Genomic DNA, 15,163 nt, shown 5'->3' on the forward strand with positions numbered 1-15,163 from the left:
GAAAATTCTGTGCAACATACAGTATTTTCTGCACCGTTTGATACACACTGGTGGTCAGCCACAGAATCACACAAGCCAGAAAAGACCTTTAGAGATCATGTAGTTCATTGTCCCACTCAATTATATTCCAATTAGATCATGTCTCTGCCCAGCTGAGCTTTGACTGCTTTGATGAAGATGCCTTAAGCAACCAGGGCAACCTATGCCCATGTTTGACCAGCTTTTCAGTGAATTATTTTTCTTGTATGGACTTGGAATACCTTGCGCCCCAGGCTGTGCCTGTTGCTGCTCACCTTCTGCTGTGGCTGCTGGGGAAACCAGACCCCATCTTCTCTACCTTTCCATTAGGTAGCTGTTGATGTAATAAGATCTCCCCTTAGCCTTCTCTCCTCATGTAATATAATTTAATAAAAGTTTGTATCATCTTCAGTCTTCACTACTCTTCTTACATATACCAGACTCTGCTACCTTTACTCATACTGAATATTTTCACTTGTTTGGCAGTGATGTCACTGAAAGTAAAGGCACGATTTAGAGCACGACTGTCCTGCAACACTAGTGGTGCTTAATTTGAGGGAATGTCACACCATTCATCTTGGTAAAACAGTAAAATGTTTGTTTATTTTGAATATAAAAGGTCTCATACATCTGTGCAGTAGAGTGAATTCAATCTACTTCAGGTGAGATAACAAGAAAACACAAGGAACAGAATTCAGGGATCTCCTGCATTCCTTGCTTTGTATTGAAGAACCTCTGATCAAAGTTAAATTGGCAATGTTCTTGAAGATGAACTCTGTTCTTATTTAACTTAGTGGAAATTCAATAAGTTTCATCAGCAAAAATTTTTGGACAGAATTTTTCAAAGATATAAGGCTTTGATTCTAAAAAAAAAAAAAAAAAAAAAAAAAAAAAAAAAGTGTTTTACCAAAAGCATCAAATTAATAAGCGTTCCTAAGTCTATTTCTCTGGCTCCATGAGAGAAGGGAGCAAATATGCTAGGATGCCAGAAGGCAGAGAGTGTGGCAGACAGCAAGGGGAATGAGGGAGACATTGAGAGCAGCAGCTCTGCCAGACATGGCTGTGCCAGAGGAGGAACAGCTTTGCTATCCCAGAACAGCAACGAATACCATGGGCGCAATATTCCTGCAAGTGAGTGGCAATATTCCTGCAAGTGAGTGTCCCCCTCTCATCCAGTCCCACGTTATTTCTTCCTGCTCTCTCCTTCACCAACAGGAATAAATAAATAAATAAATAAAAGTGTCATCCTTTCCCAACAGTGAAGGAGATGTAGTGTCTGCTTTCTGGCAGGGAGAGATTTGTGAAAAGCAGAGATATTGTACCCTTGGGTAAAGGAAATAGTAAGTAGCAACATAAGTATATTCTTTAATATCATTCAGTGCTGCCTCTAGATTAATTAAAATGTTTGTTTTATTTGAAGCCACCACTAGCGGTGGTTTGGGGTTTTTTTGGTGGACTTCTTTTCATTACTAAGAAAGTGATACACAGAAGCATGCAGAGATCTTCCTGCCTCTCCTTTCTCTAGTCTGTAAATCTTTCTCTAGGTTACTAGTTCTTAGTGGAAATTTTTATACTGCTTTTAGATTCCAGTTTGTGCAGGGCTGAAACACCATTTAGCACTGACAGGTAAAACAAAAGATGATTGATGTACTGTCCTCCTGAATAAAAAGGAATCTGGCTTTCCCGAGGTAGTACACTTGTAAAATAACGGCAGTGATATTTCTTTCAGCATACTTGCCTTCAAGGTAAACTAGATTATGTAGACAGGCACATTCCTAAGTAACCATTGCTCCTACCCCTTCCCTCAGCACAAGGAGGAAGTTCTATGCTGATACCCTTCTAGCCACAGGTGTAAGAAATACACACCCAACACATCTGCTAATAGACAAGTAAAAGGATAGGGGCCTCAGCACTCCAGCTGATAAGCATTTATCTATATATGCAGAGTAATTAGCATTCCAAACAGCAAAGGCTGTTATCCATGCCAGAGTATTTCCCTTCTCTAAGTGAGTGAGATAGAAACATAACCTGTAATTTTAACTAATGGGGGATTTTAATGGCATGAAGGCATGGGTGAGCTAATTTGTTTATAAAACTAAGCTCACTTCCTCTTCATTGCTAACACAGCAATCTGTTACTCTTTTTCCTTGGGACTGGAACGCATGCCCTGTATTCCACGCATCATTATGAGTTACAATACCTCCCGTGTAAAGGTTTAGTCTTACAGCATGTGAATCTATAAATTAACATAAATTGCCACATGGAAAGTCACTAAAGCAGTTGTTCTGCTTAGTTAAGATTGATAATTGGACTCTGAGCTATTCAAAAATTCATGGGATGAAGTATATTGAGCTACATACCAAACACTGTAAATAGACTGAAAATTTGAAATTTGACTTTTACATGCTAACTACTTATCAAATTATTTAATTAGACTGTCATCTTACTTAAAAATGCCCATTAATGTGCTGAAAGAAGTATTAAGCCTCATCAGCCTTTCCAGAAACCACATTTTTGCAATAAGAGAAAGAAAACAAATGAATATAGTGTTTACAAGTAATTTCCAGTCTTGAAAAATAAACACTGCTAACTTCATCAGCTATGTTTTTTCCATTCACAGAAGGGTCATCTGTTCACATAGGAAAAATGTAATACTGGCATATGGGAAATCATATTTCCAAAAAAAATAATAATAATTGTCCATACAAAAGCATCTGTTTTGGGAAAGAAAAAGATCTTTGAAGACTGATATCCTGTTTTTCTATAGCACTGCATTGAAGTATTTCAGAGTTCTCTCAGGGGGAAGAATATCATTTTTATTCATTCATATCACAGTCTTGTAGTCTTATCTTAAGCTCAGGATCAATCAGGATCACACAGAGAGCAGAGGTGCATAAAATGGGAATGCTTTCAATATAACATTTTCAGGTAGTTAGTCAGGATATAATCTCCTTGCTGCTTACAAAAATTGCTGCTACATTAGCCTATCCCTGCTTCCTTAGACATTCTATGCACAAATATCTTTTGATCTCTGTTCTTCTTTCTTTCCTGCTTGGGGAAAAAAAAAAAAATGAGGATCTTCTCTTTTCTCCTTTTTTTTTTTTGTTGTACCCAAAACTCATTGAGTAAAGTGTACAGGCACTTCTGAGTGTCACCTCTCTTAGGGACCTGGCAAGCAGAAAAGGTTAGTTGAAGGGCACACAGATCTGGACTGAAAAAAGTGATGTGATAAATGAACAAAGCATAATAATTTGCTGGATTCAAAGATGGACAAATTTTGTAATGAATAATGACTGCATTAATTTTTTCAAGAATCTGAAATTGCAGTGTTGAACAACCATAGATAATGATCTACAAGTGGGAAGAGACAGAAGAAACTCAAACACAAAATACTGGCAATATTGCTGTTCTGAGACAAGAGACTTCAGAAAGTAACGAACACAAAGAAAGAGATCCAAATCTAGTTTTCTTCTATTTTAATCTGATCATTTGAGTTTCTATCAAGCATTTTAAGCTTCACATTTTGAAATTATCAACATTAGTGTTCAGACTTGTCTCAGCTGTCTAGGAATGGCTTTCAGACATCTTGTTGGCATTCTCCTCATACTTTGCAGGACAGAGAAAAAGGCACCAGCCAGAGGAGAAGGCTCATGAACATGAGCAGAAAGTTAAATAATATCACAGAAACTGTTGGGATCCATTTCTGATTTTTTTCTTAAATATATTTTGGAACTGATAGTTGCAAAGAAACTAATGAAAAGATGAAGAAATTATGTGTTCACATATTTCCTCTCTTTTGTGCAATCAGGCATGGAAGTAGTTATGAAAACGGCATTCATCAGCAACTCAGGATTTGAGGAAAGAAAGCAGAACATATGGTTATTTTTCTTTGTTTGCTTTACTTTATCACTACATGCCTGTTTGAGTAATAACGTGGCAGGACATAATGATACAATGTTTAGTGATGCTCTGCAGCTGTATGATTGCTCTGCTTTCATAAGCAGAATAAAAGGTTTTACTAGGTTTCACACTACTTGGAGCAGAAAAAAAATAAAATAGATACATAAGCAGAACTGCCAGTTATTGTCCTCACTCTTCTACTCTGTGACTTGGGAATCAGGGAGAGGTAGTAAAGGAAATTCATATTTCCTCCTGTCTTTCACACAAGCACAATCTTATAATTCTATAGCACCAGAATACTTTTTAGAGTGCAACTGTAACTCTGAGTGAGCTATTTGCTTCCAAATGTCTTCTTGGGACTTAACTGCCTCAGCCCAGGATCCTCCTCACAGTATCTTTCAAGAAGATGAGTCTGCCTTGAAAATAGGGTTGACTACTGGGAATAACATATTGAGGAAGAGGGGCTGCTGTAGGTTTAGTCACTTAGTTTTGAAATAAAGGCTTGAGTTACAATGCTGAGTCTTCTAAGATTTTTCACTTCAAAATGTGACCCCGTCTGCTCTGGCAATCTGCCAGATGCAGAGCTGAAATAGACAGCAATACATTTAAAAATGACAGGTTTAAAGATCCTAAGGGCTGTCAAGAAAACCTCAGATTTCAGCAAGGAAACAAACTGTGCACAGCTGCAATATTACGAGGTGGAAAATCCAGCCAACAAAGCAGACCAGAAAATGCAATTTTTAGAAACAAATTTTGGGAGAAATTAATGAACAACACCCTCTTTATAAAGAAAAAAGGGACAGTAAGACCAGTGTAGAGGGAGTATACACAGAGAGAAGCCCCATTATATTGCAAAAGTTTATCAAATTAATTCTTCTCAAAAAAATAATTTAATCATGTTATTCAGCTGTATAATTTCTCATTATTGACATGTAATATGAAGAAATCAAAAATTAAATCTAATGCTTTGAGACACATAATGACATTCTCAAGTATCAATTTTGATCTCTTCTGCCAAGCTTCAGCAAAAACCTCTAGGAATACCACCCTTACAAGTATTAACTTAGTAAGCATTCATCACCGTTATTCTTAGTGCTTTGATGTAAAATAAACAATGCTCTTATCTCTGAAGCTGAATTTTCACATTTGCAAATAAATCTGTTGATTCCATGTTGAATCATGGAATGTGCAATGTATTTTTTTAACCATATTTTCTTTCCTGAAAAAAAAAAATTCCCTAAGTTATTTAAATGGAAAATTGTCTCACAAATACCAAAGTGTCATAGTAAGCTGTTCAAAAAGGAGACCAAGATGACCTTGCCTTGTTTAATCTAACAAAATCTAGTCCTGGAATAAATAGCAAGATATTCCACGATGTACAAGGGAGGAAAGATCTGGAAACAAATTGTTCAAGTTGAAGCAGAAGATCAGAAGGGAAGCATTCACTTTGATGGTAAGTTATTTCAGCACTCAAACTGTGTTGGGCCTTCCAATAGAACTAGCTGGAACTCCCTTGTAACCGATTATAGAGTGCAAATTTAATGACAATGGTGCCTGTGAAAAGACAGAACTGTGAGAGTGAAGAGAAACTTTGCAACTTGTTTTTAAGCATCTACTTTTGTAGTTCCAAGAAATTGCCTCTTGGGAGTGTAATCCAATTTAATCGTCCATTGGAAAGCAAGAGATGGGTTGTTCTCACTGGTTACAGGTGACAGGACATGGAGAAACAGACTTTAGTTGCACCAGGGTAAGTCTAGGTTGGATGTCAGGAAATTTTTTTTATAGAAAGCATTGTTAAGCACTGGAACAGGGAGGTGATTAAGGCACCATCCCTGCATGCATTTAAAAAGTGTTTGGATGTGGTGCTCATGGACATGATTTAGCAGAGGGTTGTTAGGGTAGTATGGTTAGGTTGTGGATGGACTTTGTCTTTTCCAATCTGAGCAATACTATGATTCTATGATCTGCTCTCTCAAAAAAGTACTTTTTAATGTGCTTACAGACACTTGATCTTTCTTCTTATTTGCCCATTTCCCTTATCAAAAGATATAAAGTATTGAGAAAATTTGAAGTAGGAGTGTGTGTAGGAGGAAGAGGCAACTTGACAACTCAACAATCCTTAAATACCCCAAAATAAAACTCATTTGGGATGAGGGGCAAGACAGATTTTCCAGTAGTTTTCCCATGGAATGCTAAATGTTTCTTAAACTCTTAATCACTTCTTTAATTCCTTAATATTCTTTTTTTCCTATATAAAAAAGTAAAATAAAACACCACAAAATCAAATTAATTCCTTCTCCTACTTTGGCATCTCAGTGATCAAAAATTACTGTTTCTTTTTTCCCCTGTATGCACTTTGGACGCATGCACAAAAAAAGTCTTTGTCAACAGCTTCTGTCCCACAGAGAAAAGATATAAATTTGCTTGTGCTACAGAATTAAAAGTTCTAGCAAACAGATTTGCCAACCTGGGACCCATCATAGCTATAAATATAAGTTTCAGAGCAAATAACCTTGGGCAAGCTATAGATAAGGTCTCATGGGTTCCATAAGTGTTGTCTGAATTGTTTTTATCTTTCTTTTAGTCATTAGTTATAGAAATGTTCTGGTATTTTATGCAGCTGTTAAAAAGCTTCAGAGGCTAATGCTCCTAAGGATTTTCTCATATTCTTTTAGGATATTCATTAAAATGGTCATACCTTTTTAGAAAAGGAGATCTAGGTGCCCAAAATATATCGATTTCTGCATTCGTTAATCTTACATTTTCATAAAAGTGGATAGAATACTAAATCATTAGCCAGTTGGACAGACCTGACACTGCTGGCACATCAACAGCAGTCCCCTGTGCCAAGAGTAAAGAGAAGACTAAATCACATCTGTGTACCTTATGTCATTTTTCATCTAAACTGCAGAAAACATAAAATCAAGAGTAGCTCTAGCAAAGTTCTCATATACCCTCTAGTTAAAAAAAAAAAAAAAAAAAAGAAAAAGGAGTGAGAAAAAGAGAAAGGAAAAAAAAAAAATCAAATTGTCATCCTCACAGGAGATAATTTAATTCTCTCCACAGAATAAACCTTAGCTGTGCATGCTAACTGGAAGTCTGAAAAAATTTATATCTTCTGCAAAAATATGTATATATATGTAATTGGGATACTGGCACATGAACTTCTTACACTTCAATGCAACAGAAGAGATGTGTTAACAAGCCTGTAATGAGTTTTGCATACTTCTAGTTTAATTCCAACATTATCATCATCTGCTCAGAAGGAGAAATGCACTGTCCTAATGAGTATTCATGCAAATAAACAATCGTCCCCTTGGTTATATTTCTTCAGAAAGAGCTTTGGTATTTTTAGACAACACTGAACTGCATAATACATACTTAGACATTGCCTGGTAGACAAATTTGTGAAAAATTAAAAAAGAGAAAGCAAACTTTTCTAGAGACTTCTCAAATGAAAATAAATTCTGAAAAAAGAATTTGAAGTAATATTCACATGCTTTTCATAATTGAGTGAATAGAAACAGCTGTTTCTATCTTGCTTGTTTGCTTGGTTATGTAAAAGACACTGACGTTCTGGAGACCACAGGAATTTAACTGACTTTCCCTAAATTATCACAGTCTCAGAGAACAGCTTAAGCATTTGAAGCATACTGGGAACATTAGGGATCGACTTTGAAAGAGTCATGACTGAAAGCCGCAGGGAGAAACTGGTGAAGTTTCCTATGTTACCAAAACTTTTACTATCTTCTTGAGACCAAACACAAGATGAACTTATCTCCAAGCACCCAGACTGTAAAAGCCTAGAAAGGAGATAGATCACATTCTTCCTGTGCTTTTTCATGCTCTTACTCATTTTCTCAACTGTTCAAAGCATCAAATGTAGTAATTTACATAACTGGCAGTTTATGACACCCCAAGCTCAGTCTGGTCAAGGACAAGCAGATCTTCCTTCACTCAAGCTCATGGTACAGTCCAGAAATTGGGGCTTGCTGACAGCACTTGTCACAGTAAAAATCTCATCAGATCAAGATAATGAACATATCTGGTAAAGAACAGACAGCCCATTTATCATTGGATAAATGATTTGAAGAAACAGCCATATAATCAAAACACCACCCAGTACCAGTTTGCTGACATAGAGTCAGCTTCTGTTGAGCACTTCATAAACTTTACTTCAAAGACAAAGAGATTTGTATGAACTCGAGCCACCTTAGCATGGCCTTCAGTTACTATTCCTTTACAAGCATCTAGTTCACAGACATTTGAGCTGGTACCAATCATACAGTAGCGACATTCAGTTGAAAGAAAAAGATTCAGATCCTTCAATGTTACATTTGCCTGAAGCAGATATTACTAAATCCAAAGAAAGCAGGAAGGGAATTCTCACCAAATCTCAAGAATGCATCCTAAGGGCACCCAGGAGCAAGTAGTTTTAGAAGTAAATAGAGTAACTAAACACAAAAAAACCCAAGTGTATTTGTACAAAATCCAAAAGAAACACTTTGGTTTGTGACATTTTCTTCCCAGAGCATAGCTGGAATATGGAGAGAAACAACAATTTAAGACAAAAATTGGAATGCAGAATAGTTACTGCATTATCTTAAAAGTCATATCCAGAAATGTCTAGCCTTAAAACAGTAGCAGAAAAAAAGCATTTTAATACTATTTCAGTGGAGGAATGAGTTTCAAGACTTTCAATAGGAAGTGATACAAATCTTCAAGCCAAACTCACCGTAGCATCTCCCCATCTTGTTCCATTTTTGACTACATGACCTTAAAGCCCTCTCCTCCTCTTAGTATTGGTACAATCTGTAGTTTGCTTTAAAAGAGTGGGAATAAAGCTTTCTTTTGTCTTTTGTTGTGTCACTCAATTTTTCATAGAAAATACATTGGTAACATGTGAAACATGTATAACATTGGTGAAACCTTTACAGCAGTGTGAGCATAAAGATACTTGTTACAGAATCACAGAATTGTAGGGGTTGGAAGGGACCTCCAGAGACCCTCGAGTCCAACCCCCCTGCCAAAGCAGGTTCCCTACACCAATACTGCAATAAGACAACACTTTCTCTATTGAAACTCACTTTTTATATCACTGGTATTACTACCAGACAAGTGCTATTTAGTCAGATGTTATTCAGTCAGTTTTAACCCAAGAAGTATAAAGTCCTAGGGAAAGGCTGTAACTCAGTGTATAATCAACAAATACAGAGTGGTGTGGTTAGGCTGGTATCTACAGATCATATAGCTAGAAAGATTATAACAATGGAAAGGGATAATAAAAAATAAATGAAAGTGCTCACCCATATCCTGGGCTCACAGGCAAATTCTAAAGGGAGCAATCTCCAGGAAGAGAACCTTCCTCAGTAGCAGTCAGCCCTTAAATGGGGTCTAGGAGAGGTGAAGCTAGGCTTCACCCCTTCCAGTCACACAGGTGAGTTACCTTAACTTGTGCTCCTGAGGCTGACTCAGTGCTTACCTCAGATGATCAGAGGTTCAGGCTGTGATTCAACATATTCCCATACATTTGGATGTCGCATTTTTTTCATTCTTTCTTCAACATATGGAAAAAAATCTAACTTTTTTATTATTATTTGTGCATCTAAATTATTTCTTTGTTTCTTAAAAGACTATGGTGGAAGATGAAAATACTTTAAATATGGCTTGATTTTTATCTTCATATTAGGAGGACATCCACAAAAGAAAAAAGCATGCATGTTCTGCATATTTGCTCTGTGTACAAACATATTCACAGAGAAATCTAGAAAAGCATATGCTTCTAGAGAAGCTTAACTCTTGTTAAGTACTTGAATTCTGTATCTGCACCAGTCAAAATGTAAGTTACAGTCAGCATAAACTGCCTTTATCTCACTAGGCATATCATATGCTCAATTCAGCTATTCTTTGATTTTGTTTTGTTGTGCCTTTAATGCATAATACATCCCCTTCCAGTTTCACAATAAGTAGGCAGTATGCAACAGCTCAACCAAATGATTAGCTTTCATAAAAGAAATAATAAATGACACCTATCTTTACATATTCCATTATATTAATAAAAATACACATTAAAAACATTAAACCTCATACATTTCCATTGTAGTGAAATAATTATGTATCCTCCCAGAGAAACTGAGTACTCAGAGGTCTTTGTACCTAAACTGCTTCAATATCTGTATAAATATCTATTGTGTGATTTTAGCAACGTTCTGGATGTAGTCTGTTCTGCCTTCTGTGTAACTGCTAATGCAACACAGTCAACAATATATTTGTTATTGATACACTGATTTAGACTTCAAAAAGCTTTAAAAATGAGTCATTAATTGAATAAGCCGCAATACAAATTTACATTTACTGAGACAGAATATGTGTCTAGATGTCATGCTAACTGGATTTCCAAAAATTCTGGCTGGATAATCCTATCTAAATACCTGCTTAGATAATACACTGATACGTACATCACAAATGTGCAGCAAAACGTGAAGTGAGTTGAAGCCCTTGGATGCAACTTACTCCATTTTTATTTTCTTTCCTATGAGGTGTGTGACAGAGCCTATAAAACTAGATAAAGGTATGAAGACGATAAAATAGCTGAACCAGCTGAAATGTTGTTACAGAAGACTACATGTACAAAAGTCTCATATCAAAACATACTCCCATACAGGTACCTTGACCTTACTAGCCCATCCTTCCCCACCTAAACATTGTTTTCCTGGGAGAAGGGGAGTGCAGGAGTAAGACTTCAACAATGATTTCTTCCACAAAAAGATGTTGCCTGACTTGACAATATGCCACATGTATGCAAGACCCCCATTTTAAAATCATACTGACTCCAATGATGAAGATCATAAGCTTCCCCCAGTGCTGCAGATCTAAAAATGAGGAGGGAATCCTATACAATTTCAGTAGAGCACCTACTTCAAAATCCATTCATTTTATTGTGCTCCTTGATTACTACACTGCAAAGACTCTCAAGACACCTCTACCCTTCTCCCTCCACCACTCTAAATGCCTGTTAAGCAGAAGATGTTACTGCTTTTTTTTTTTTTTAGCCTAATCCACCTGAGGAAGTCTTAACAGCATGTTGCATTATACACCACCTCTAGACTAGAATCACCACAAGATTAGGTGATTAGTGTGAAAACAGAAGTTAATTGCATTGAAAAGACAAATAACAAGTTTTCAAATAATTACATGATGCAAGCCACAACAATAGGAATGTTTTTTTTTAAGCACTGAATTAGCTTTCCAGTGTCTGGATGAAATTATCAGCTGCCTTACTGCAGCTTAAAGCTACAATACAATTCCATGAAAATTTCCCTGAAAGATATTGATGGGAAGAAAAGAGCCATCCAAGCTACATTCAATACCTCTGTGTTTAACTACTTTCATAGAAAACCTCTCCGCTACTTCTTTCATTACCTTTGTAGACTAATTTATGAGACCACAATAATTTTGATGCAATTTTTATTCATAGTCATGAACTCTTTCTTATCGAGGCAATGCAAATGATTAGTAGTGTGAAATATCTGATACATTATATGGTTTAATAACCCACATTATAAAGTATGAAATAAGAACATTCCAGTAAAATCCAATTCTTTAAGCACATTTTGTTGTTGGCATCATTTTGATCAGAAAGATAACATATTATTCTAGCAAAACATTATTAGACTTTAAAAGAATTTTTTCCAGTTTTGCCAGAACTTCAAAAAAGATTCTGGTGTGTGTTATTTTCTTCACATCTGAATCAATTCTCTTTGAAAAAAGCATGAATTTCAGAAATTTGAATGAGAACAGGACTCAATGAATTTCAGTTTGACAGGAAGCAGGTATGGTACCTAAATACAGCGATTGTTGTTTTTTTTTTGTCTAGAATGTTTTTGTTATGCAACTACCATATTGAACAAAATTACATACATTGTATCCATCCTCAAAATGATGAGAAGCCAAGTTCTCCCTCCCCCTGTAACTGCACATGCTTTGTTCTTCCCATTTAGTAGCATATCATGAAATTTGGATAAATTTATTTTCAAACCAAATAACACTACGCCCGGGGAAAAGCCATTTAATATTAAATGGTCTACACACATCACAAGTGATTGTCTTGACCTTCTACAGCTATGAGATGCTCAAGAGTAAGAGTGAGTCAGTCTGTATTTGCTATCCTCTGAACATCTGAACTAACTACTCAACGAATCGGCTAGGTCTTTTAATGGAATAAGTTCAGTAAGATTAAGTGCTAGATTTTGCACTTCTGCCATGATAACCCCAGCAACACTATGGGATTTGGATAGAATGGCTGGAAAGCTGTGTGGAAGAAATTGACGTGCTGGTGTCGGTCAATGCTCAGCTCAGCAGGTGGCCAAGAAGGCCAATGGCATCCTGGTTTATATTAGAAACTGTGCAGCCAGCAGGGGTAGGGTGTTGATCATCCCCCTGTACTCAGCTTTGATGAGGCCACACCTCAAGCATTGTGTTCAGTTTTGGGCTCCCTACTACAAGAAAGACATCAAGGACCAGGAGCATGCCCAGAGAAGGGCAATGAAACTAGTGAGGAGTCTGGAGCACAGGCCTTATGAGGAAGCTGGGGTTACTTAGTCTGGAGAAGTGGAGGCTCAGGGGAGACTTTTATGTTCTCTATAACCATATGAAAGGGGATTGTGGCGAGGTGGGGTCACTTCTCCTAGCAATAGTACTAGAGGGAAAAGTCTTAAGCTGTGCCAGGAGAGGTCCAAGTCGGATGTTAGGAAAAATTTCTTATCTGACATCATGGTCAGGCATTGGAACAGTCTTCCTAGGGAGCTGGTGAAGTCACCATCCCTAAAAGTGTTCAAGAACTGTCTACATGTTGTACTGATACGCAGTTTAGCGGGGAAATATCAGTGATTGGTGGACACTCTGGACTAGGTGATCTTGTAGGCCTTTTCCAACCTTGGTGATTTTATGATTCTATAACTTTCTTACTCAAAAAAAATTTCACTGGCACTATTGTTACCTAAGCCTAAGGAAAGACCTAAGTAGCAGTATTAGACATTTGCATTCCCCAAGCAATCATAATTCATTGAAGAAAACAAGTCCACAAACTAATAATGTCATTAAGAGGAGTGACTTACAAAAGCTTTTGGAATCTGCAAAAACATTTATAATCTGTTAACTGTTCTCTGCAAATGTTTGTGAAATTCTGATCTGAATGATCTAATTGATAAGTACAACAGTTTACTCGGTCATGTCATCACCAGCACCTCTTGCAGATAATAGCTCTTACACCTGATGTTTCCAAAAATATCAAGGGAATTTGCACTGACCTGAGCACACACATTTATGTAGAGAAGTACCATGAACCACTGAGCAGAGAACTAACAGATTATCAGAATGTAGCTCACCTATTTTTATGAGTGCTTAAGGCTACGGTTTTCTTAGATGTGAAAGAGAAAACCATTCACTGATGTATCATCTACATATTAACTCCTCTATAAATGACTCCTTGATTTTTAAAATAAAGTTGGAATTAATCTTTGACATATCAGTCTGTGAACAGAAACTCAACTATAGTAAAATATTGCCATGACAGTTCAAAGACAATTACCTCAAGATTTATCCAGAAATTAATATATTATAAAAACAACCCAGAATTAGGAAAAAGTCTTTTTTTTCTTTGATGCCAGAAACTGAGATTCTCAGAAACAATAATTTCAATAAAATTAAGAAGCGTAATGCCTTTATCTGCCATCACTCTGTTTGTGAGAGGTGACTCTTGTCTGCAGAGCACATATCCCTGTCTCTCTTCCATCAAATACTTTACAAGGTTTCCTCTTTGTTCACAGGACCAGAAAATATTTCTCCAGTATTCAGACCCAATCTCATGCTACAGCGGGCAACCAAGTCATGTAGCTCTGTTCAGAAATGTATCAAGACTAAAATCAATTATGTTGTTTGCCTCAGTGCTTTAATGCAAAAGTAGTTTCAGCACATAACTCTGTATTATTTAGAAGCTCCAAGATGATGAGCCACGAGAGGCCAGGAAAAACACAAGGGAGTTATCCCTTTGATAGAAGTCATGATAAAAGTAACTAACAATACACTCATATTCCTTCTTTCAAGTACTCATCTGTACTCCTCAGAGCACTTCTTGAAAAAGTTGTATTTATCAGATGACAGTAACAAAAATATTCTGAAGTACTGAATGGATATAAGTAGCCATATGATACAAGAATGGAAAAAGCTAGACAAAAATAAGAACCCACAGTGCTACCAGCTTCATGAATATAAACTTCCTTAGTTTATGACTGACACATATCTTCTGAATACAACTGGCGGGACATAACCATTCTTATTGAAAGAGAATACCTCAAAGATCCTTTATACCAGGTACAAGTGTTTATGTACTACTTAAGTTACTTAGGTTAAACAACTGTGTTTTAAGTGTGCTAGTAAACAATAGTGACAGTAATAGAAGAAATTATTCATAAAATATATGTGAGAGGAAAAAAAATAAATCACAGTTTATTCTTAAAGTGATGTTTAACATCAGCATATTACACATCTGAGGCACTATCATGCTTCAAATCCCTACCTCCAATAACTTCTGGGCCATAGCACACTATCCCACTGGTGCAGAACACTGAAGAGCACAAGCAGATCCATTGTCAGATTAGGACATTATCCAACTAAGTAGAAAATAAAGGAAAAAAAGGCCCACTGTTTCCTTCTGTATTTCTATCAGGATCAGTCCCCTAATCCGATTCATACCACAGGAAATTGCATCAGCACAACAGTTACATCAAAGGGATGCACAAGCAGAAAACTGAGGAAGCACCACCTTGCATGTCAGCCAGGTACAAAATAAAGACACAGATTCACAGTGTAAGAGCAGTGTATAATCAATGAACATACAGATGTTATAGTTAAGAAATATCCAGGAAAGCTAGGCTAAGATTACTGCAACAGGAAGATAACAAATAAAAAATACTTACCAATGTTATAGGCTGACAATACTCTCCACAAGGAGTGATCTCTAGGAAGAGGTCCTTCCCCACTAGCATCAGCTCTTAAATAGGTCTAGGAGAGGAGCAGCCAGGCTCTATCCTTTCCGGTAGCACAGGTGAATTGCCTTCACCTGTGCTCCTGTGGCTGACTCATTGCTTGCATCAGGTGGTCAATCAGAGATTCAGGACATGATTCAGAAGTTCCCATACAAACATTGATCATCACATAAATGAAGTAGTTTCCTAGATTGATGATT

General features: G+C 36.7%; 1 long non-coding RNA gene across 1 annotated transcript in view; it reads right to left on the minus strand.

The window, feature by feature from the left end:
- Positions 1-14,953, minus strand: part of LOC125703562 (uncharacterized) — a 49,036-nt gene extending 34,083 nt beyond the window's left edge. The window contains exon 1 of the long non-coding RNA XR_007380887.1: positions 14,895-14,953. This is a non-coding gene — a long non-coding RNA (uncharacterized LOC125703562). The remainder of the gene's footprint in view (positions 1-14,894) is intronic.
- Positions 14,954-15,163: the final 210 nt, after the last annotated feature.

Source organism: Lagopus muta, chromosome 1, assembly GCF_023343835.1.
Source record: "Lagopus muta isolate bLagMut1 chromosome 1, bLagMut1 primary, whole genome shotgun sequence".
Lineage (NCBI taxonomy): Eukaryota > Metazoa > Chordata > Aves > Galliformes > Phasianidae > Lagopus > Lagopus muta.